This window comes from Giraffa tippelskirchi, chromosome 5 (assembly GCF_054371585.1).
Source record: "Giraffa tippelskirchi isolate mGirTip1 chromosome 5, T2T-mGirTip1v1.2.pri, whole genome shotgun sequence".
Lineage (NCBI taxonomy): Eukaryota > Metazoa > Chordata > Mammalia > Artiodactyla > Giraffidae > Giraffa > Giraffa tippelskirchi.
Window position 1 is genome coordinate 31,790,484 of NC_137279.1, and position 22,846 is coordinate 31,813,329.

At 46.0% G+C, this 22,846-nt stretch overlaps 1 long non-coding RNA gene across 1 annotated transcript; it reads left to right on the forward strand.

Moving 5' to 3' along the window:
* The first annotated feature begins 3,565 nt into the window (after positions 1 to 3,565).
* LOC145504871 (uncharacterized) lies at positions 3,566 to 22,428 on the forward strand. The gene is made up of 3 exons (XR_014052560.1): positions 3,566 to 3,635; positions 13,540 to 13,688; positions 19,646 to 22,428. It is a non-coding gene; the product is annotated as an uncharacterized LOC145504871 (long non-coding RNA).
* Positions 22,429 to 22,846: the final 418 nt, after the last annotated feature.

Genomic DNA, 22,846 nt, shown 5'->3' on the forward strand with positions numbered 1-22,846 from the left:
GACCAAAACTCCAAGACGAGAATAGCAGGGCAATTAAAGGAGGAGGCTGGACCCTGCAAAGACCACATATTTCTCATTCCCAAAGTCAGGAGACCTCCCTGAACACACACACATGGAAAAGGCCCCTTGGAAGCCAAAGGGGAGTCATGTCAAGGGATGTTCTACCGAGACAACTTTTCAGTAGGATCCATCTTGGCTAAGAGACATGTGCACACACAGGGAAGGATCCTGAGATATACCAAATATGGACTGTGAACCAGGCAAATCAGAATGATTGGACAAAGGAAACCTGGAGGAAATACTCCATAAAAGTAATTCAAACTACCATGAGGGCGTGACTCAGCAACCCAGGGACTCACCCTCTGGTCCTGCACGTGTGTCTATCCTCAGGTACTGTACTCTTTTTCCTCTTGGTAGATACTTTATTCACTTCACTCCTTCCAACTTTGTGGAAATCCTTTTCTGCAAAGCCAAAGGGCTAGGCCCTTGTCACTGACCACTGGTCTAGTGGCTGGGATCTGGTGCTTTCACCGCCAGCACCCAGCCTAATCTCCGGTTGGGAACTAAACCCCACTCCAAGCCGTTGCAGACTGAGGCCACCCAAGATAAATTCCTTCTTTGTCCTCCCAGGAAGCTGATGAGCTCCCAGCCCAGGGCAGCAGCATTGAACCCCAGCTCCCTAACTGGCTGCTCAAGCAGGAATACATCCCAGAATCACTAGTGATAATGCCAGGTTCGCTTTTCAAGTGCCTTCTCCCGCATCATCACATTTGAAACTTCTGATCGCTTTTGGAAAAGGAATAACTCAGCATGTGGGTTTATGATCCTCTCCTACGTCTGAACCTCTGAACCAGCCCATCCAGTGAGTCATGCATGGGTTCCTGAGAAGCCAGAGAGCTGCAGCCTGGCATATGAGAATCCTGCCACAGTCTCTGGGGTTAGAAGGACCTGGATCCAGAGCCTGACCCCAGCCCTGGCTATGAGAGCCTGGGACAGCTGCTGACCTCCTTGAGATTCATTTTCTTCCTTTGTGAAATAAGGGCAAGGCCATTTGTCCCACAGGCTGTGCTGAAGGTCAATGGGATCTCGCGTCTGTCAGGCTCAGCAGTTCATACTACAGTAACAACAAAAGCATCTCAGCGACTCAACCATCAAAACTGACTCTACTCTGGTCTCATGTCTGTCACAGGTGGAGAAGGAGAGAAGGTGGGGTTCGTTGGCATCATGCAGGGGCTCAGAGAAATGGACACCCATCTCAAAGATGCTTCCTCAGTTTCAGAGGCAGAGAAAAGAAAACATGACAAATCACATGTCGCTGCTTAAACCTGCCCAGAAGAGGTACCATCACTTCTGCTCACAGGGTGTTGCTCAAAACCAGCAGGCTGACTGGCCACACCCCACTTAAGAGACTCCAGATGAATCATCATTCTATTAGAAGGAATGGAAACAAAGATGCAGATCATTTACATCAAATATCCAGTGTTTCCTACTGGCTTCTGCCCAGCCCCAACTCACTCCTTGCAGTAAAAGTTTCCCATGTTCATTACCAATTTAGTGCCTTCTGTGCCCAGATGCACCTTCCCGTGTGAGCATTGTGCTCAATAACCAGACTTATCTCAGTACTTCTTCCAAGTGAGCACAGTCTTGAGCTTTCTTAGCAGAGGAGGCTGGAGAGACTTGGTTGAGAAAAGAGGCATGGTGATGGAAGAACCCAGCTACAGACGTGATCTCTCTGCAGTCTCATGGTCTCCACCTGGTGATCACTATTCTGCACTGTCTTGACACAAACCCTGTTATGGTCTTTACAGACTGGGACCTGAGGACTGGAGTCAACGAAAAGAGGGCGAAGAAAAGAAGGACGTGGGGGACCCAAGTCTCGAGTGAAACAAGGGTACTTTATTTGCAGAAACGCATGTTTATATATCTTCAATAAAATGATTACTCAGCCATTAAAAAGAATGAAATTTCACCAGTTGCAACAAAATGGATAGTCCTTTAAGTACAAGGTCACTGAAGGGAATCAAAGCAGGTGCCCTTTCTCATGATCTCAGTCCTGAGAACTGTGTGCAGCTCTGCTCATTCCTGTTTTCCAGGAACTGATAAGGAACAGAGAATCTTTGAGAAATGGCACACAAAAGAAGAAAACATATTGGATCCCTTAAAGTTGAACGTCCCCAGACAAAACCCCAGACCCCTGTGATCTGAAGGTCCCTGCAAGGGCCACCCAGACTCCCTTTGCGTGCCCTGTGAAGCCCTCACACACCCACATGTGTCTTGAGGGTCTGCACTGAGCCCGTCCTTCCACAGGACCCCACATGGCTCCTGTGTCTTGCAGCCTCCTGCCCTCCAGAAACTCCATCAAACTCCAGAGTATGGTCAGCAGCTCCAGACCAGCTCCATCCTGGCCAAATCAACAAACTTCTCTTATCCAGGATCTGAACCACACCTTCTCCAACAATGTCTGGACCCCTTTCATGTTTGTGTTTCCCTGGAGTTTGGGGCTTTTTTAGGGCATGAGCCATCCATCTCCTTGCAAGGCCTTGCAATAAGCCTTTCTCTGCTCAAAATGAAAAAGTCAAAAAAAAAAGTGTGCTTCCTTAATGCCCTCCCACAGCCCTAGAGGACCACATAGGGTTTCCTCTTACCTTATAGCCACTGTTTTTAATCATCACGAATAATCCTTTACATTAAACTTCCCCATTTAACCTACTATGTGGTTCTATCTCCTGCTTGGACCCAGACTTCTACCCATCTGAACTCTTGAAAACCTGCACTGCAGTTTTTCCCCATCATTGATCCAAGATCCTACTTCCCCATTCCTCTCTGTCCCCCGACCTCCTTCCCTTAAATGAAAGCCCATAAATGTCTGTGCCTGAAGTTACCCTCCTTCTTGCCCAGGCATGAAAGCCTTAGGCTGTGAGAGACAGAGAACTTGGTGGGGAGAGCTGAGGGAGCTACAGGTGCAATGTGAGAGTTGGACCATAAAGAAGGCTGAGTGCCTAAGAATTGATGCTTTCAAATTGTGGTGTTGAAGAAGACTCTTGAGAGTCTCTTGGACTGCAAGGAGATCAAACCAGTCAATCCTAAAGGAAATCAACCCTGAATACTCATTGGAAGGACTGATGCTGAAGCTGAAGCTCCAATACTTTGGCCACCTGATACGAAGAGCCAGCTCATTGGAAAAGACCCTGATGCTGAGAAATATTGAAGGTGAAAGGAGAAGAGGGCAACAGAGGATAAGATGGTTGGATGCCATCACCGATTCAAAGAACATGAACTTGGGCAAACTCCAGGAGATAGTGAAGGACGGGGTAGCCTGACATGCTGCAGTCCATGGGGTTGCAAAGAGTCTGAAACAACTTAGCAAATGAACAACAACAGGAGAATTGATTCACTGCCTTTACTTATACACAAAAGTTAATGTTTCTAGATTCTTCAAAGAATAGATATTTGAAGTACAAGGATGTTTGGTGATTGGCCCAAGTTCCCATGGAAACATGATGGCAGAGTTGGAACCAAATTTCAGGCCTCCCAAGTGTCTGTCCAGTTCTGATGTCTCCAAGATACGGCCTCCTGGGAGAGAAGGTGGGGAGGACCTGCTCTTGCTGACTATGCAGTGGGACGCAGGGATTAAGGTAGGGTTGTGGCAGGTTGCATCATACCAAAATAAAGCCAGACATTTTAAAAAATAAATAAAAGGGATACCTTTACAGAAAAGGGCGAGCCTAGTGGCTCAGTGGCAAGAATCTGCCTGCCACTGCAAGAGACTTGGGTTTGACCTCTGGATCAGGAATATCCCCTGGAGAAGGAAATGGCTAACCACTTCAATATTCTCACCTAGAGAATACCATGGACAGAGGAGCCTGCCAGGCTACAGTCCATGGAGTCCCAAAGAATTGGACAACTTATGACTAAACAACAATGCACAATCTTCACATAATGGATGTGACAAAAAGGAACATCAGAAGAGTAAGAAGTTGATGCCTGGGGAGGAAGAAGGGAAGAAGTTGGACAAAACCTCAGCCCTAGATGAGGACAAGGGACATGACTTTGGTGGTCACATGGTGGAAGAGTGGGATCAGTCCACTGCAGAGCCTGGAATCTCAAGTTCTCCTCTTCCTTACACAAGAGAATAAAGCTGCCCTCTGGGTCAGGGAATCCAAAGGAAATGTGTCTTCTGAGGTTTGGGGAGGAGGGGAGGAAAAAATCATCCTCAAGAAGTTGAGAGCCCACCACACATTGAAAGCAACAACAGCACATGGCCACTGGGCCCACCCTTGAAACTTCTCCCTGTTCCATGACCTCTGGTGCAACCATGTGACCTGCTTTGGCAGTGGAATGGGTTCTGAGCAAGTCCCAATACCCAGAAATTAAGAGAGACCTCTGTGCCTCCTTTTGTCCCCACCAACACCCACTTCGGCCTTTGCCAGGAGAAGAACATGCCCAGGCTAGCCCTGCCCCCAGGAGGGGAGTGAGAGATGCTTGTGATACTGACCCAGGCTCTTGGCCTCCTTGTACATGCTCAGTTGCTAAGTCATGTCTGACTCTTTGCAACCCCGTGGACTGTAGCCTACCTGGCTCCTCTGTCCATGGGATTTCCCAGGCAAGAATACTGGAATGGATTGCTATTTCCTCCTCCAGGGGATCTTCTCTATCCAGGGATCAAACATATGTCTCCTGTGTTGGCAGGCAGATGCTTTACCACTGAGCCATCAGAGGCCAGAGAAGAAATTCAGGCAAGGCTTTATTGGGGCTCCTGCTATAGGAGGGGTAGCAAGAACAAACAACAGGTTCCCTTGTTAGCTCCCTGAGTGGGGTGAGGTGGGGAAGGGGGACAAGCTGATTCCTTATATGGAGCAAGGGTAGCAGTGTGTCCATGGGTCAGATCAGAGGGGCAGCTTAGGTGGTTTGCCCACCCCTTTGGTGGTGCTGTATGCAGGGGACATGAGCAGTACCCTGCTTTTGCTCCCAGTTCTTCAGACATGGCAGTTGGGTGGCTGTTGGGTTGGGTGGTTTTTTTTTTTTTTTTTTTTTGGTAATTTTGCTTCTTGTTGTCCCTAGTTTATCCCAATTGTGCACACATACAAGCTATTTTTAGCCCCTTATAGTTTCTTTGTAATTTGTTGCTGGAGGAGACGTTTGTCCAGGTGCAAGCACTACAGCAAAGGGTCCCAGGTCCCATCTCACTTGGAGCAGAGAACGCTGGCTGCTGCTGCCTGAGCCACCCGCCTACCCCGCCAGCCCACAGACTCGGAAGTGAGAAACGCTTCCCTATGGCATAGATCTCTGAGATTTGGGGTCGTTTGTTATGCAGCATGATTTTAAGAAATACAGATAACTATTCCATGTTTCCTACAAAACAAACAGCTAAAGGATTTAAAAAATACAACAGGAAAAACAAATTTTCAATTTTTTGAAGAAAATTGGGCACAATGTTTTTATGACAACAGAGTGGAGAGGCCGTTTTACAATGAGACACAGAAAAGCCAGCACCATGCAGAAAAATACTGACAAATGTAGCTACATTAGAAGTGGAAAATAGGATCTGACAAAGGAGGCTATGAATAGAGTTAAAAGACAAAGATAATGCACAGCTAGAGAAAACATGTTTTTCAGATATTTGGCCGCAAAAACACTGTTCAGATCACACACACACACACAGCACACAGAAGTTAGCAGGAGAATTCAAAGATCCAGAGATGAGAATGCACTTTGTCAGTGAAGAGACTCAAAGGACCAAGAAATACAAGGCAGGACAGTATCCAGAAACCTCACATTACAACAGGGAAATGTTATTTCACATCCAAGAGATTGGCAGGATGTTAGAATATGAAGATGAGCAAACAGGAAATTGCACGCTGCTGATGAAGCTGCAAAGGGAAGCTTCCATGTTGAAGATCAGTTGGCTGTGTTTCATCAGCAGAACTGAAGATGGAAGATCCCGAGACCCCAAACCACACTGTGAAGGTTGGGGGGGAGGGCAGGGCAGGGGGGAGGACCAGAGCATCAACATCACCTGAAGGAGGCAAGAGCACCACTTGCTTGTCAGATGTGCAAAATTCTAGACTCATCCAGAAAATGTTGGCGAAGGGAAAAGCAAACTACAGAAGAAACTGTATGGACAACTTGTATAAAATTTCACACATGAAAAAGACTCTGTTTTCTTTATGGACAGGCATACTCAGTATTAAAATGTGGATGGGAGGAATACACACTGACTTCAAAATAGTGGGGAACGTGGGGGGAAGCTGGCAGACTAGATAAGGGGCGTAAAACTCATGCTTCAGTTGAATCCGTCGTGTTTTATTCTCTAAAAAATAAACTCTGAAGCAAGTGTGTCATAAAGCTGCCAGGCATTAAGTCTAACTGGTAGGTACATGGAAGCTGGATATCATTATTCTGCACCCTGTTTGGTGTGTTTGTAAGATTGTGTAATAGTTTTAAAGAGATGATATTCCTGAAAGGAAGCATGCCTGAGTAATGACAATGGTTATCGTTAGGTGGTAGGCTTATAGGTAGCTTCTTTTTTCTTTTTTTTTTCCTGCTTTTATATCATCTTTTTTTCTTTCATGAGAATATATTACTGTTATGATAGAAAAGCGTGTATTTTGGCCCACTGTGTCATGAGCAGGGCATGCCCTGGGTTGGAAGGATGCTGAGGCAGGAACACAGTCATTCACCTGTCCAGTCCCTGGGGCAGCTCTGCAGAGAAAGATATGGACACTCATCCCCCACAGCCAGAGTTAAGAAGGCTCAATGTGAAATGAATCATTCCAGGAGAACTAAATCCCTGCCTTATCTAATTTTGTATCCTGAGGCTGATTAATTTAAACTCCAGAATAAAATAAACATCGGCCTTAAGTAAGGATTAAATACTCAGCAGGGTCCTTAGTCGAACAAACTGACATTGTACATTTTATGGCATGGATTGAGGGGGCCTGGTGTGGCAATAGGGAAGCAGAGGGAACGCCCTGAGCTTAGGAGAGAAAATGACAATGTTTTGGGATTCTGAAGTGTATTCACCTTTGGTCTCTTATCTGGACACCAACAGAAAATGCAATAGGCACTGAATGGTGGCTTTTCACCCAGGAAGAGGCCTCATGCTCTGTGTCCCCATGTCCTGTTCTCAAGGGGATGGTGTAATCAAGGAGTGAGGTCTGGAGACTGGAAGAAGTGTCTATGTTTTTAGAAAACAATAGAAAAGAGAATTCACCCACCTAGGCATTACCACCAAACAGCTAAGTGCATGAACTAACAGCAAACATCCCCAGGTCTCTAGTTCCAAGGGGCAACCAAGGACACTGAGACAGGTAAGGGATGGAGTGGCCTGAGTGGGGGAGGAGGGAAGCAACTGATGGATGCTTCCAGGCCTCAGCACAAAGCTGGACCATTATCCCAATGATGAGCTCCATCTGCAGAGAGAACCCCATCCCCACTCCCACAGTGGCAGTAGCACAGGCACAGCAGCTATGAGAGGCCTGTGCAGCATCAATATAGTGCCAGAGCAGAGCCCAGAAGGCCTGGACTCAGGTCTGGCTGAGCCTCAACCAACTGTGTAGCGTGAGCATCTCATCAGCCACGGGTCTGCCCACAGGCACAGCAATGATGAAATCCCTCTGCAGGTGTGTATTGAGCAGATGCTTCGTGTGCTATTGGCTGGGGCATAAAACAAGCTGCAGTCCCTCCAGAGTAGGCATTTCCATAGCTGAACAACAAAGTCAAGTTACTGCAGCCAACCTGGGAGGGGGCAGGTGTTGGGTAAAGAGGCAAGAAGCCTGGCCCCAAGTCCACCTCAGGGCATCAGGAATGTTTATGGATGGTCCACAAACGGCATCTTCTCTTCTCCCTCCTGAAATGCATAGTCATCCCTGTGAAGTCTCCCCAGGGATGCAGTGCATCTGAGAAATACTCCATTAGAAAAGAGGAGAGGACACAGAGTGTACCTTCTTGGCATCACCAACCTCAGACTTTCTGCAGGAAAGTAAGCAATCCTCCTGGGTCCACAGGTGGTAGTTAAATGAACAGTGAGATGTTTGTGAAATCTTCAGTTCATGGACTTGGAACACATGCAGAGTGAGAGGCTGTGACTCTTCCCCAGTGAGACAGCTTGGGTGTGGAAGAATCAAAAGGAATCCAAGTAGGAGAGATGGGGAGACAGGACAATGAGAAGGAATCTCTCAAAGTGACTGATAAACACTCTCTCTGCCAGTAGCAGCAATCATGAGTAGTAATGAGTGCTTTCTGGGGTGTAGATATCATATGTGTTGGCAAGCCTGTGTGTGGAGACTGTTGTTGTCTGGGCACAAATCTGCTAAATAATTGACCACAATTGGTAGAACATCAGAGAGTTGGGTTCAAACTTGTCATCTCACCATTTGCTTTCTGTTTACCCTAACTGATATTTATTCCCTTTTTCATCTTTTCCTGTCTCCTTTTGGGTTGAGTATTTTTATTCCATTTTATCTTCTTGGTTGGCTTGTTAGGTGTAACTATCTTGTTTGGTTTGGCTTTGATTTTTTAGTAGTTGCTTTGCAGTTGATAGTGCACATTTTAACTTATCATAGGCTACTGTCAAATGACATTATCCTGCTTCACGTGTTGGTTTTTGTTGTTTAGTCACTAAGTCATGTCTGACTCTTTGCAATTCCGTAGACTGTAGCCCACCAGTCTCCTCTGTCCATGGGATTTCTGGGCAAGAATATTGGAGTGGGTTGCCATTTCTTTCTCCAAGGGATCTTCCTGACTGAGGGATTGAACCCAAGTCTCCTGCATTAGCAGGCAGATTCTTTACCACTGAGCTACCTAGGAAGCCCTCACATACAGAATAAGAACCCTAAAATAATACTTTCATCTCCCCTCTTTGGCTCTTGTATTATTGTTTTCATGCATTTTGCTGCTACGTACACTATAAACCTCATACCCCCATTGTTACCATTTTTATTTAAATAGTCATCTATGTTTAAAAACATTTTTTACCTACGTATTTACCATTTGGTGTGTGCTTTGTTTCTTTGTGTAAATCCAAATTTCCATCTAGTATAATTTTCCTACTGCCTGAAAGCTTTTATTTATCATTTCTCATAGAGATAATCAGCTAGTAATGAATTCTTTAAGCTTTTTAAGTCTCAAAGTCTTTAATTTACTGCCATATTTGAAAGACCACTTTGCTGGGTATAGAATTCTAGGTTGACAACTGTTTCATCATTCATAATTTACAGACATTGTCCCACTATCCCCTGGGTAGTGTTGTTACTGACTGGAAATCTGCCAACACATTTATGATTGTTCTTCTCTAAGTCACGTATTTTCTCCTCTGGCTTCTTCTACGATTTTTTTTCTTTTTCACTGGTTTTGAGCAATTTGATTATTATATGTCTCGATGTTGTTTTCTTTGTGTTTCATATGCTTGGGGTTCATTGGGATTCTTAGATATCTGGGTTTATACTTGTCATCAAATATGTGATTTTTATTGGCTCTTCAAATATTTCTTCTTCTCTCATTCTCGCTTCTTTTGAAAAATCTAATATACCTACATTAGATCTGTTGGAGCTGATTCTCATTCTTTTTTTCAGTATTTTCTTCTGTGTTTCATTTTTGATAGTTTCTGTTGCTTATGTCTTCAAGTCTACAAATCTTTTCTTCTTCAGTGTTTAATCTGTTGTTAATCACCCCATCCAATTTTTTTTTTAATCTGAAGCATTATACATTTCTTCTCCAGAAGCTCAATGTTGGTCTCCCATGTCTCCACTTAACATGCTTAAGTTTCCTTTACCTTCTTGATGTGGAAAATCTAGTGATATTGAGTTTTAGTGTAATTTTCTACTCATTCTATGTGGTGTTTCTGGGTCTGTATCTTCTTACTGACTTTTCTTCTCATTATTGATTGTAGTTTCCTATTTCTTTGCATGCCTGATAGTTTTTATTAGATGACAGACAATGCAAATTTTACCTTACCATGTACTGGATATTATTGTGCTTCTATAAATATTCTTGAGTTTTGTTTGGGATGCAGCTAAGTTAACTGAAAAGATGTTGGTCCTTTGAAGACTTTTTTTTATCTTTTTTAAGTGGGACTAGAGCAACTGTGTCTTGGCATTAATTTTCCACACAACTGGGACTTTTTTTTTCTTTTTTTTTTTTGAGTACTCTACCCAATGTCCTGGGAAGTTAAGGTTTCTTCACTATTGCTTGTGAGGATATGAAGTGTTCCTAGTTCTGTATGAGTTCAATAACTGCTCCTTCTATTCCTTCCAGGTGATTCCTCTCTCCCTAGACTTGAGTGATTTATTCACATACATGCACTAATCAGTATCATGCTGAGACTGGAGACTTCCCTTTGCAATGTTCTCCTCTCCAATACCTGAGTACTCACTCTGCATGATCTATCTGCCTTGGTCTCCCCAGAATCCCAGCTCCAGCTCCCTTTCCATAACTTAGCTATATCACTGGACTCAGCCCAGAGTCTCCATCCCTGGGCCATGTCCTGGGAATTAAGCAGTTCTAGGCAGTAAGTTGGGACAATCATGTGGCTCCATTCAATTGTTTATGCTCTCTCAGGGACCATTGTCCTACACTGCCTGATGTCTCTGATAACCTGCTGTAGAGTTAGGATTTGAGCCTAAATTGTCTGACACTAGAGGGCTTCCCAGGTGGCTAAGTGGTGAAAAATCTGCCTGCCAATGCAGGACACACAGGAGATGTAGGTCAATCTCTGGTTGGGAAGACCCCCTGGAGAAGGAAACAGCAAGCCACTCCTATATTCTTGCCTGGAGAATCCCATGGACAGAGGAGCCTGGCAAGCTGTGGTCCAAGAGGTCACAGAGTCGGACACAACCGAGTGACTGAGCATGCAGCAAACATGCATGTCTGACACCAGAGGCCACACTCTTAACCACTGGGCCATACCTGTCCCTCAGTCTCACCCTGAGGGTTTCACTAGCTTCCTAGAGATGAGTGGTTGGGATTTGCCGTCAGCACTATTCTATGTGTTATTAGTTGTTAGCTGACATTGGATATCCTTATGTTACTGCTTAATAAGCTGCCTAGCACTTACTCCATAGTATGCAGCCTATCATGATTAACTAATCTTAGCCCCTCATATCACCATTCCAAAGGTGCTGAGCTAGATCCACTTGGAGTCATTACCAGCCAAGATCTGGATGTTCAACAATTATAGTTAAGAGCCAGTGCTCCGAGTCAGCACATCAGGATGGCAGCCCTGTGAGAGAGGAGTCTCATGAAGACCACTCTCAGCAAGCACTCCACATTCTGCGAGTCTAGTCTCGGGGGTCTCATAGCACTGAATTAGGGAATTGAACGTGATGGTTTCTCAGACTTTATCCCTTAACAGCTAGGAGTTTATAATTATCCAGGTCCCCTCAGGGAAATGAAAACCATGACCCCTGATTCACCAGTGAATTTAGGAAAAGGAGATAGTGAAGAGTGGACCAGACCTATTCCTGGAATATGCTAGACAGCTTCTGGAGATTAAAATAATGTCCGCTAATGGATATACATGTTTAATGTTTCAGTTACTGGTAAAATTAATAGCCTGTTTAATATTAATAGAAGCAGTGGATGTCTCTGGGGTTGTTAATCTGCTACCTTTCCACTACGTCAAGTATAAAAATAGCTCCCTGTGATTAGCCAGGTGGGCACAGATGGGCGGAGGGTGGGAGGAAGGAGGGAGGAACAGAAGAGTGATAATGGGATGGTGACAACAGCATGCATTTTAAATGCATTATGGCTCATCAGGATTCTGAGAGAGAACATTTTCTTCCAAGTACAGTTACTTTTTCAAACTTCATTCATGGGTTCTTTCCTATTCAATAAATATTTATTGGATACTTTCCAGATGCCAGACACTGTGTTAAGCTCTTTTCTGTTGTACCTTATTTAATCCTTGCAGCAACCTTTTGATGGGGATGTTTCTATTCCCATTTTAGGGATGATAACATTGAGGCTCAAGGTCCCACAGGCAGGAAGGTGCAGAGACTGAACTGGAGCCCAGGTCTCTCTGAATTCAGAGCCGGAACTTCTAACTCCAAGCTTTCAAGTTTTGATTTTTTTTTCCTAAATCTTCTTTAAATCCAGGATCATATAGAAACTGCAGGAAATAAATTGGATGGTGGGATAGAAGATGACATAGCTGAGGTCCAGAGGGTTAGCACTCAGGCCCTGACTCCACAACTGAGAAGAAGACTTGGAAAATTTACTTTCTTAATCACAATTTCAAAATTTCATCATAATTAAGCAGATATGTGTCGAGTACCTACTCTGTGCCTGGCACTGTGCCAGACACAGAAATCAATGATCAAGATAAACACAGCCCCTGCCTTCAGGAAGTTCGTAGTTTATATTCTACTGGGAGAGACAACAAACATATGCAAAGACGTTGCTAATAGAAACCAAATAAGTGCATAAACATAAATAAAACAAACACAAGCTGTGTTGATTGCTATTAAGCAAACAAGGAGGAAACTGAGGCAGGATAGGGAGGGATTGACTTAAAGAAAGTCATCACAGAGATTTCCCTGATGGTCCAGCAGTTAAGACTCCACACTTCCACCACAGGGGGCATGGGTTCAATCCCTAGTCAGGGAACTAAGATCCTGCATGCTGTGTGGCATGGCCAAAATTTTTTTAAAAGAAAGGAAGTAATCAAGCCTTCTCTGAAGAGATCTGTCTGTTAGAAGCCTTTGGATAAGCAAGAAAGACCACCTCCGTGTCCATCAGGGTAAAATGGCATGATGTAGGGGCCAGGGTTCAGAGGAGGTCAGCAGTGGGGTTCTCCAAGGGTCTGGCAGAAGAAACCACCCTTGACGAAGCTACTGGATAGTACACCTTCCAACCATATATCTACCTCCCTCCTTTCTTCTCTCTACTTAAGACCAAAACCCTGGGAATTACAGTGAAGAAGGGAGAATCCAGTTGGTCTCACTTGTGTCATGTGTCTGCCCCTTGGATGGGTAACAAAAAGACATCTTCATGTTTGCTGCCCCATCAAGGTTATTCTTAAGAGGGGAGAAAAGATTCTTTTTAAAAAAATCAGGTGCTATACATTTGAATCAGTTCTATTGAGATGGATGAAACTGGAGCCCATTATACAGAGTGAAGTAAGCCAGAAAGAAAAACAACAATACAGTATACTAATGCATATATATGGAATTTGAAAGATGGTAACGATAACCCTATATGCGAGACAGAATAAGAGACACAGGTGCATAGAACAGTCTTATGGACTCTGAGGGAGAAGGTGAGGGTGGGACGTTCTGGGACAATAGCATTGAAACATGTATATTATCATATGTGAAACAGAACACCATTCCATGTTCGATGTATGAGACAAATGCTCAGGGCTGGGGCAATGGGATGACCCAGAGGGATGGGATGGGGAGGGAGGTGGGAGGGGGGTCCAGGAAGGGGAACACATGTAAACCCATGGCTGATTCATGTCAATGTATGGCAAAAACCACTACAATATTGTAAAGTAATTAGCCCCCAACTAAAATAAATAAATTTATTTTAAAAAAAAATCAGGTGCTATTAGGCAAGGAGAACAGATGCAGCAGTCCCAGAAAAGTCAACCACAGGAGAAGACACTGCCTAGAACTGAGACTGAAGAATAAAGAACATTTGAAAGTGGAAGGAAATTCAGTCTAAGGAACAGCATGTACAAAGGCTCTGAGGTGAGTGTGTATGTCAGGTAATAAGAGGTGAATTCCATTGTCTAAAGGAAAGACAGTTGATCTATACATAAATATATACAAACAGGGTAAATATATGTGTGTGGATAGATGATGATGACAAAGCATAAGAAGAAGGAAGAAAACGAGAGGAAGGAAGAAGGGAGAAAGAGAAGAAAGAACGAAAGATAATGAAAGGATTCGTTGAAAATATAAGCTTGCAAAAGCAGATAGGTAGGTGGGTGGATCAATATGTGGAGGGATAGGTAGATGGATGGATGTGTGAATGAATGGATGGATGGATGTGTGAATGAATGGATGGATAGTAGGTTGGACAAATGGGTGGATGTTGGATGGATAGAAGGATGGATAGATCTTCCTGAGATGGTCTGTCTCCAGGTCTTCAGTCCTTCAGCATCACTTTCTATGGTCCTAATCATGATTGAATGTCAGGTCTGATATAAGGTGAACTGTATGGAGGGGCTCACTCTCAGAGTCAGGCAAGTGCTCTCAAGTAAACACCTCTTGAATCTGATGCCCTAGGAACCTTACTTATCTCACCCTAATCCCGGCCCCATTTAGCATTTCCCATATACTTCTACTTCTTCTGTAAAGGAAATTGACATTTCATCAGAGACAGATGTCTCTGTCAGTGTGACATGATACAAAAGCTCAGGGTGTTCCAATGGTCTGTTCTACCTCCTGTCTTTTGATCCTTCACTGAGACAAGGTGATATAACAGAAAAAACGTCTGCATGGTTCTAGACCTAGAACCATCAGCCTATTTTACCTCTCTGGGCTTCAGTCTTCTTCTATATAAAACAAGGGAGGTTGGACTCACCTCAAGTTCAAAATGAGGGTGGAAAAGAAAGGTGGAAGACCTCAAAAAACCTTTAGGGCAACCTCTCCTTAGATGGCTTGCACTGTCTCTTACCCACCTTCCCAGTATGATTTTACAAATATTCTTTCTACATGTCCAGCACTGGACTGGACACTGGGGCACACAGACACTATCCCTGCCCTCCTGAAGCTTAGAGTCTGGATGTCAAGTCAGAGAGTAAATCAGGAAGATTGAAAACCACAGTTGTAATAGTTGCTCTGAGAGTCCAGTGAGCATCAGGACCCTAGACAGGGAGCCAATCCCAGACTGCAGTCAGAGAGGCTATCTGGAGGAGGTGACTATCACAGATGAACAGGAAAACATTAGGCAGATGATGGGGAAGAGATGACAAGCACACTCTGAAGTCTGGGGAAGTGGAACACACCGTAACTCTGTGGACCCCTCATCAGGCCCCAGGGGATTTGCTCAACTGTGAGAGCATACTGCCTCCAGCTTAGAGTATATGATCTCAGAGTCCTTAAAACCCCTTCCCTCTGCCTCATGAGGCTAGATCTTGCTGAGCACATGAACAGGCTTTTCAGCTGTGATTTGTTGGAGCCGAAGAAGCAGAGGGTATCATTCTTAACACACATGCCCTGTGGCAACCTGGCACGAGATCTTAGAAAGATGATTAGGGTGTTTGTTCAAAGGACATGATTGCTACATTTTCTCTTCCACTTTTGATGTTTATGACTCCTTTTCCATCTTCTGGGTGCTCCTACACTGGGCAGAGCTCGCTCTTCAAGCCTCATCTCATTATCCATTTTCCCCTCGATTGCATATTTTAGGGGCTGGTAATAGGGCTGCCTACAGTGCTGTGTATTACAGCCGAAGGATCTGCAGGACTCCAACACCCCCACACTCCCCCGCCAAGCAAAAGAGACAAAATATTTTCATTTCTAAGCCTCTAAGCCTAGAGGAAAAGAGTTATGCAACCGTGTGACTGCTATGACTTCTTAAGAGCCTTTGGTGACTGGAGAAGGAATCCAGTCTTAGATGGCTTTTCTTAAATAACAAGTGCCACCTGACACTGCCAAAGGACTGAGGTGTCCTAAACATGTCTCCCATCATGCCCACCTGCCTGCGCAGAGGCACCCAGCCCTTGCTCAAGACAGATGGCTTCTGGGATGAAGATGGGGGTGGGGCCATGCTAATTAAGCCCCTGCTCTGCAAAGGTGCTGTGCCTTCTAGTGTTTAGTTTGCATTAGTTTGCATGTGTATTAGTTACCAATCCTGTGTAATAAATTATCACCAGCTCAGCAGGTTTATCACAACACCCATATTTATTTTTTTTAATTTTTATTGGAATATGTTGTTGCTCAGTTGCTAAGTCACGTCTGACTCTTTCAGACCCCATGGACTGCAGCACTCCAGGCTTCCCTGTCCTTCACTATCTCCCAGAGTTTGTTCAAACTCATGTCGATTGGAATATAGTTGATTTAAAATGTTGTGTTAGTTTCAGATATATAGCAAAGTGAATCTGTTATACAAACACATATATCTACTTTTTTTTAGAGTCTTTTCCCATTTAGGCCATTACAGAGTAATGAGTAGAGTGCCCTGTGCTATACAGAAGGTCCTTATTAGTTATCTATTTTACATATAGTAGTGTGTATATGTCAATCTCAATCTCCCAATTTATCCCTCTCCCCCTTTACCCGCTGGTAACCATAAGTTTGTTTTCTACATCTATGACTCTATTTCTGTTTTGCAAGTAAGTTTCTTTGTACAATTTTTTTAGATTCCACATTTAAGCAAAACACCCATTATTATCATCTCATAGCTTCCAGGGTCAGGAGTCTAGGTTCAGTTCAGGCGGGTCCCCTACACAGCGTCTCAAGAGGCTGAAATCAAGGTGACAGGGAGCTTCTCATGTGAGAAGCTTGGGGTTCTCTCCCAAACTCACTGGTTATTGGATGAATTCAGTTCCCTGTGGTTGTAGGACTGAGACCCTCAGCTCCTCAGAGCCACTCACTGTTCCCTTCTGTTGGGGTCCCCTTCACAGCATGGATATTTGCTTCTTCGAGGTCAACAGAAGGGTGTCTGCAGCTTCAGCTCTGACTTTTTCAGTCTTTTGTTTCTGGGCTCTTTTGTTAAAAGCCTCCCTGATTAGGTCAGGTCAGGCTCACCCAAGACAATCCCCTTTTTCACGAACTTAAAGTCAACTGATTAGGAACATTTATCATATCTTTGGCCACCTGATGTGAAGACCTGACTCACTGGAAAAGACCCGATGCTGAGAAAGACTGAGGGCAGGAGAAGGGGCTGACAGAGGATGAGATGGTTGAATGACATCACTGACTCAATGGACATGAGTTTGAGCAAACTCTGGGAGATAGTGAAGGACAGGGAAGCCTGGAGTGTTGCAGTCCATGGAATCCCAAAGAATCAGACACAACTTAGCGACTTAATAACAACAATCATCTCTGCACTCACCGTGCTGTATAAAGTAACCTAATTAGACAAATGACATCCCATTGCATTCACAGCCCCTCCACACTCAAGGGGAGGGGATTATCCATGGGTGTGCCCCAAAAGGCCACCTTAAAAATATGCCCACCACAGCTTACAATACTTTTGTACTTGGGCTGCCTGACTTCTGTGGCACTGCAGCTCAGGCTGCCTGGTTTGAATCTCTGCTCTGACTCGTAATAGCTGTGTGACTTTGAGCAAGCCACCTAACCTCTCTGTGCCTCCTTTTTCTCATCTGTAAATTGGGTTCAATAATAGTATCCACCTGCTAGGTCATTTTGAAAGTTAAAGGACACAAGCATGTGGCCGAGGGTACAAGGAGGACTCACTAAATGTCTGACTTTGCCTGCTCCTACCCGTCTTCCCAGGGTGGTGTCAGCACCGAGACACACTATCCCCAGAGCACCACCCTCCCCTCTCCACACCTCCAGCATCCCCCTCCATCCCAGGAGCACGCGGAGATGGAGCAATTAGCCTTCAGTAATGAAAGTACACAGAGCCATCAGCTGGGCTGCCATAGGGATTTATGAACTCCACGGAAGCTTGTACCGCTACAAGAGAGGTCGTCAGGGGACAACTTCTGGGATAAGAACAAAAAACACTTCACCCATCACTGCCAGGCCCTCCCCATGGCAAGACATTAAAGCGTGCCTATCCCTTTCCACATTTTCCAAACCTTCTACAGCAAGCCTGCATTATTTTTATAATCAGACCAAAAAACCCCAAAACCTCAGTAAACCTGATTTTTCATAGAAAAGCTTTGTGGTCAGAGGCACCAGCTCCTGCCAGGTTGCGTCTGCAGGTGGAGCACTGCCAGGATGCCTGGGAGTTTGCGTTTTGTTCTTTTCTTTTTTTAAAACAAAGATTCATTATGCAAATCGATCGTAAAAATTTTAAAGCATCTTGCCCTGTCTCAATTAATTACAGCTTTTGAGGGCCCAGCTTCAGCAGCAGAGAAATTCTCGCGGTTCAGGAAAACTGCCCCAAGAGACAAAGCACTGGTCTGGTCCTGCCCCGGGTACTCTCTTGTCCCTTCAGCCCAAGCCTGCCTGTGTTCCTGACCACATCGACCTACTCACCACGCTAGCCAGCTGGCCACCACGCCCCACCACCATCTCACACACACATGCAAGCACACACATGCATGCACAACCCTTGGCAGTTGCTGCTCCTCCATCCTCCAAGAGGGTCCTTCTCCAACTGGACTGAAACTAATGGTCTGTAATTTATGGCTCGGCCCCTATGCTGCTGGCTAAGTGAAAGCAGCCGCTCAGTTTAGTTCCACCCAGAGTGGAGAAGAGAACCAAGGCTGCAGAAACAGTAGTAATGACCACTTCTGTCCTCAAGTCTGCCCTCTGTCCCCTCCCCAGAAAGGAGCACAGCCAGACCCCTCTTCCCACAAGCCCTTTCTCCATCCTGAGAGCCATGCAGAGCTGCTGAGCCCAGCCCTGGCACTCCCAAGTCTGGTGGCCGAGTCTTCTCTGACATCCAGTCTCTCTTTCCTGAACATCCCCATTCACTCACCCACCTACCCACCCAACCTGCATCCTGCCTCCTGCCTGCCAGAACCACTTCTGCATTATTCTACAGAACCTCATTCTTAAAATGGGATTCTCGAAACTCATTCTCACTGTGGTCTAAGTGGCCAATAACCACTGAAAATATTGGCTGTGAACTCTCATCCCATTGTATTCACATTTTAAGAGGAAAGGCAACAGAGGATGAGATGATTGGATAGCATCACTGACTCAATGGACATGAGTTTGAGCAAACGCCAGGAGATAGTGGAGGACAGGGAACCCTGGCGTACTGCAGTCCATGAGATCACAAAGAGTTACATACAACTTAGCTACTGAACAACAACAACAACAACAAAAGGATGAATTCTTGTACTATTTTAATAGAATACTTGACATGTTAGGGCATAAAAGCAAAGTGTTTTACTTCCCTCCCAATAGCTGCTCCCTCTTCCTGTTCATCTCCTCCGCTCTTCCTACTGAGTACCAGGGCCCTTGTTGAGTTCTTGGAAGGGATAACAACTTTCCTGCTTCACTGATCAGAGCAGCCTTTTGTTCAAGGGCATGTGTTTGGACCAGTGTAGCAGTACAGCTGCTCTTTCAAAGCATTCCGGACATAGAGGCTTAAACCAAAAGAGGAGATATTCTAACTGGGATGAGAAGGAGTCCAGCCCAGGGCTTCCAGAAGACCCAACAACCACCCACTCCCACCTCACCCTCTGGCCCAGCAAGTCCATCCAAGAGCAACTCCAGCCTTGAAAACCCACCTACCTGCCCCCCACTCATGAGCTCCAGGACCACAGCTCCAAGGAGCGAGACCTCAGACGTGTGTGATCAGTTGCTCAGTGATGTCTGACTCTTTGCAGCCCTATGGACTATACCCTACCAGAGTCCTCTGTCCATGGAGTTTTCCAGGTGAGAATACTGGAGTGGGTTGCCATTTCCTACTGGAGGGGATCTTTCTGACCCAGGAATCGAATCCACATTTTTTGCATCTCCTGTGTTGGCAGGCAGGTTCTTTACCACTGTGCCACCTGGGAAGCCCTTCTCACCCATCTTTCTTTCCTTTCCTCACCCTGCCCAATCTTCAGTGAATGAAGTCAACATCAGTTTTACGACATCCACTCCACCCTGTAACACCTGTTGCTTGTTCACCTGGCTGGAGTCCCAGTCCTAACTAACTTGTCTGCATCGCCCTTGTCATCATCTAACTGTCACACTGTGTTAGCAATTAGCTTCATGAAAAGCTTTGGAACTGAGAACCTCGTGTTGAGTCAAAACCAATGAAAGCAGTCATATTGATTCAGGAGTCACGGAACAGCCCCCAGGCTTCAGGCTGCCTGCCTCACCCTCCCCGCAGCCTCACTGAGTCACAGACACCACCAGCGTGTAGAGTACTCTCTACATGCTACATGCTGCTGAATGCTCTTCCCACAATGTCCCCAGTTCGCATTCACGGCCACCTCATTTTATGTCCCCATTTTGCAGAGCTGCACGTTGAGGATCAGCCTAACTAGGTACAGAGTTTGTAAGCTGTGCAGCCAGAATTTGAACAACTTGGGTTCTGGAGCCTGGGACCTTAAGCAGATGGCTTCCTGTTTCCTGGTACAAAAAGACAAACAGCCTTTGAAAGGATGCACCAGTAATTAGGAGAGAAGGATCAAGGAGAGAGAAAGAGCAGCCGGGAGCCTCCTCTGCCAAAAACTTCCCAGCCCCCACTCTGTACCCAGTGTTGAAAGGCATGCATTTGCAAAACCTACAGTCTGAAGTTTTGAGCTCAGGTTTTGAGCTCAAGGTTTGAAACAAACCCTGTCTAACACTCCAGCTCAGGACAGCAGTGCTCACTGGAGAATCTGTCCTGACAGAAAAGCTCCTTTGCAAAGATGCCAAGGGGAGAGAGAGAATGACCCTGCTCCTAGCAGAAGGATCCACGTGGGAACAGAACATTGAGAAGTTGAGCCCCAGACCCTGGTGGAAATGGGAACGGTTGTCCACAGCTCAGCACCCCAGGCTCCACTCAGATATCAGCCAACAGACAGAAGGCACCCAGTTCTGCAGACAGTTACAAAGTGGATGGCTCTGAGGACCACAGAAAGGCATGGCCTGTCCCTTCCCTCCAGATGTCCTGAGCTCCCAGCCCAGACTTAATCAGCCCACCACCAAGAGACACAATCAAGAGTTCTAGAATCCCACACTAGGAGGGCGTGGCCAGTGCTTCATGAGCTGCTCTGTGAAAAGCTAGAGGGTGTGGTTATCACTGTGCATCCGTCTGGTTTTTAACCTGGATCTGTCGGTCAGGCTTGTGGAGGCTGGGAGGACACGTCACCTTGAAGTTTCCACTCACTCTGCAACAGAAGGCTCACAAGTCCTGCAGGAGAGTCAGTCCCCTCTGTCAGCAATCCCAGGCAGGACCTCCTGTGGCCACAAGACTTTCAGGCCACATCAGCTCAGCATCAGCCAACTCACCCAGTGCCAATCACCCCCCACATCCCCCTGGTCGTCTTTAGATGGAGCTCCAGTAGGAAGCCAAGTGCTGGGGACCGCTCCGTCCACAGGGAGCAGGGACCACTCCGTCCACGGGGAGCAGGTGTTTTCTAACGCATGAAGCAGCAGCAGGTGTGTTACATGCCCGGATACAGGAATCACAGCCTGGATGTGACACTTTCACAATCGTCTTAGATGGATGACATTGCCTCGCCTCACTTTGATCAGAACCCAGGCCAGGACCTGCCAAAGGCCTTTGCAGGATGGAGATGAAGCAAGAAGCAGCAACTGGTTGTGAGATGTTACTTTAGGCCCAAAGAATGGAGGCCCCAGCACGTACTGCCTCACCAGGACGACTCCTGCCTGCTCAGGCCTTGTTGGCAGGACATCTCCCACAGTGCCCAACCTGGGCAACTAGACATGGCAACCCTGCCCACCACTGTGGGGTCCAATGCCAGCAAGCGAGCAAAGAAGTTTTCTATGCATAGACAAAGAAGTTAAATTCCCAAGCGTTAACTGAGCCAGTTCTACATCACAGGCAGACAGATACCAAGTTAAGTGAATAAGACCTCAGAGAACCCAGAGAAGGCAAGTGGATCTAGTCACCCTCAGTATTAGAAAGACACAGTAACCCACCCTAGTCTCATATGTGCTAAAGGGGGAAAGAAGAGAATACAGGTAATGAGATGAGGGGTCAGATAGACACCTAAAGAGAACATTCCAGAAACCCAAAGAAGAACCCAGCACTCCTCAGTCATATAGCCCGGAAGATTGGACTCTGCTTCTGTTTCCCTATCCCAATCCATACTCTGCTACACACATCAGGACCCCCAATGCTCTAGATCCCTCTCTCTGTCACACCCCCAGCTTTCCACCTCTCTCCATCTTTGTGGTCCTCTTCCAGCAGCGTTGGTCTCTGCTGGGATCTTGCTGGAAATGCAGAGTCTCCGGCTCCACCCAAGAACTGCTGAGGCAGAACCTGCCCTTTACCAGATGCCTGGGGATTGATGGAGAGGCACTGGAGAAGCCTCAGTGTGGCCTGCACACAGACCTGGATTTCATCCAGTCTCTCCTGGATTCCAGAGCCTTTCAGCTCATCTGTGACGTCTTCCCTGCCCTCTTGGACGAAGAACAGCTGATATCTCCCTCTTCTGCATAGCACCAGGCCCTGCACAGAGCCTGCCCACCTGTCCCTGCATAGAGCCTCACACACCTGCTCACCTCTCCCTGCCAGCAGACCACATGCCCCTGGAAGGCAGGGATCAGGTTTACGTCTCTACACATCTCCAGAGTTAGCCCACTGCCAGGCACGTGTGATGTGGGTTGTTCAGCTGAAATGCAGGTTTGTGAATAGACGAATAAACTATGCCTGAGCTGTTTTATCACATCACACATTCTCGGGATATTGGCTGGAGGAGACATGAGGAAACCAGGCATAACTATCTTAAAGTCATGTCATTTGTTCACTGCCTTTTAAAATGTTGGAGGAGAAGGCTGTGACCTTTTAGAGAGAACTGATTGATGCTGGGGTCTGGGGCAGGCTGTGAAGGCTCAGGCTGGGAGGGAGCATGGTAAAGCAGCCCTGCAGACTGAGCTCAGTTGGACGAGGGGTTCCATTTGTCATTTTGTCCTTTTGTCCAGGTTTTTAAAGGTTCCTCTGAAATGGCTCTTTTGTGTGGGGTTGGGGCAATGGGAGAGGGGACAATTTGGCAGGCAGCACCCCCACCCTGGTTCTTTCTGGCAAGATGGCAACCATCTGAAAAGGAAGCGTCACTGTGCTTTTCAAAGAAATAAATTCCCAAAGTAGG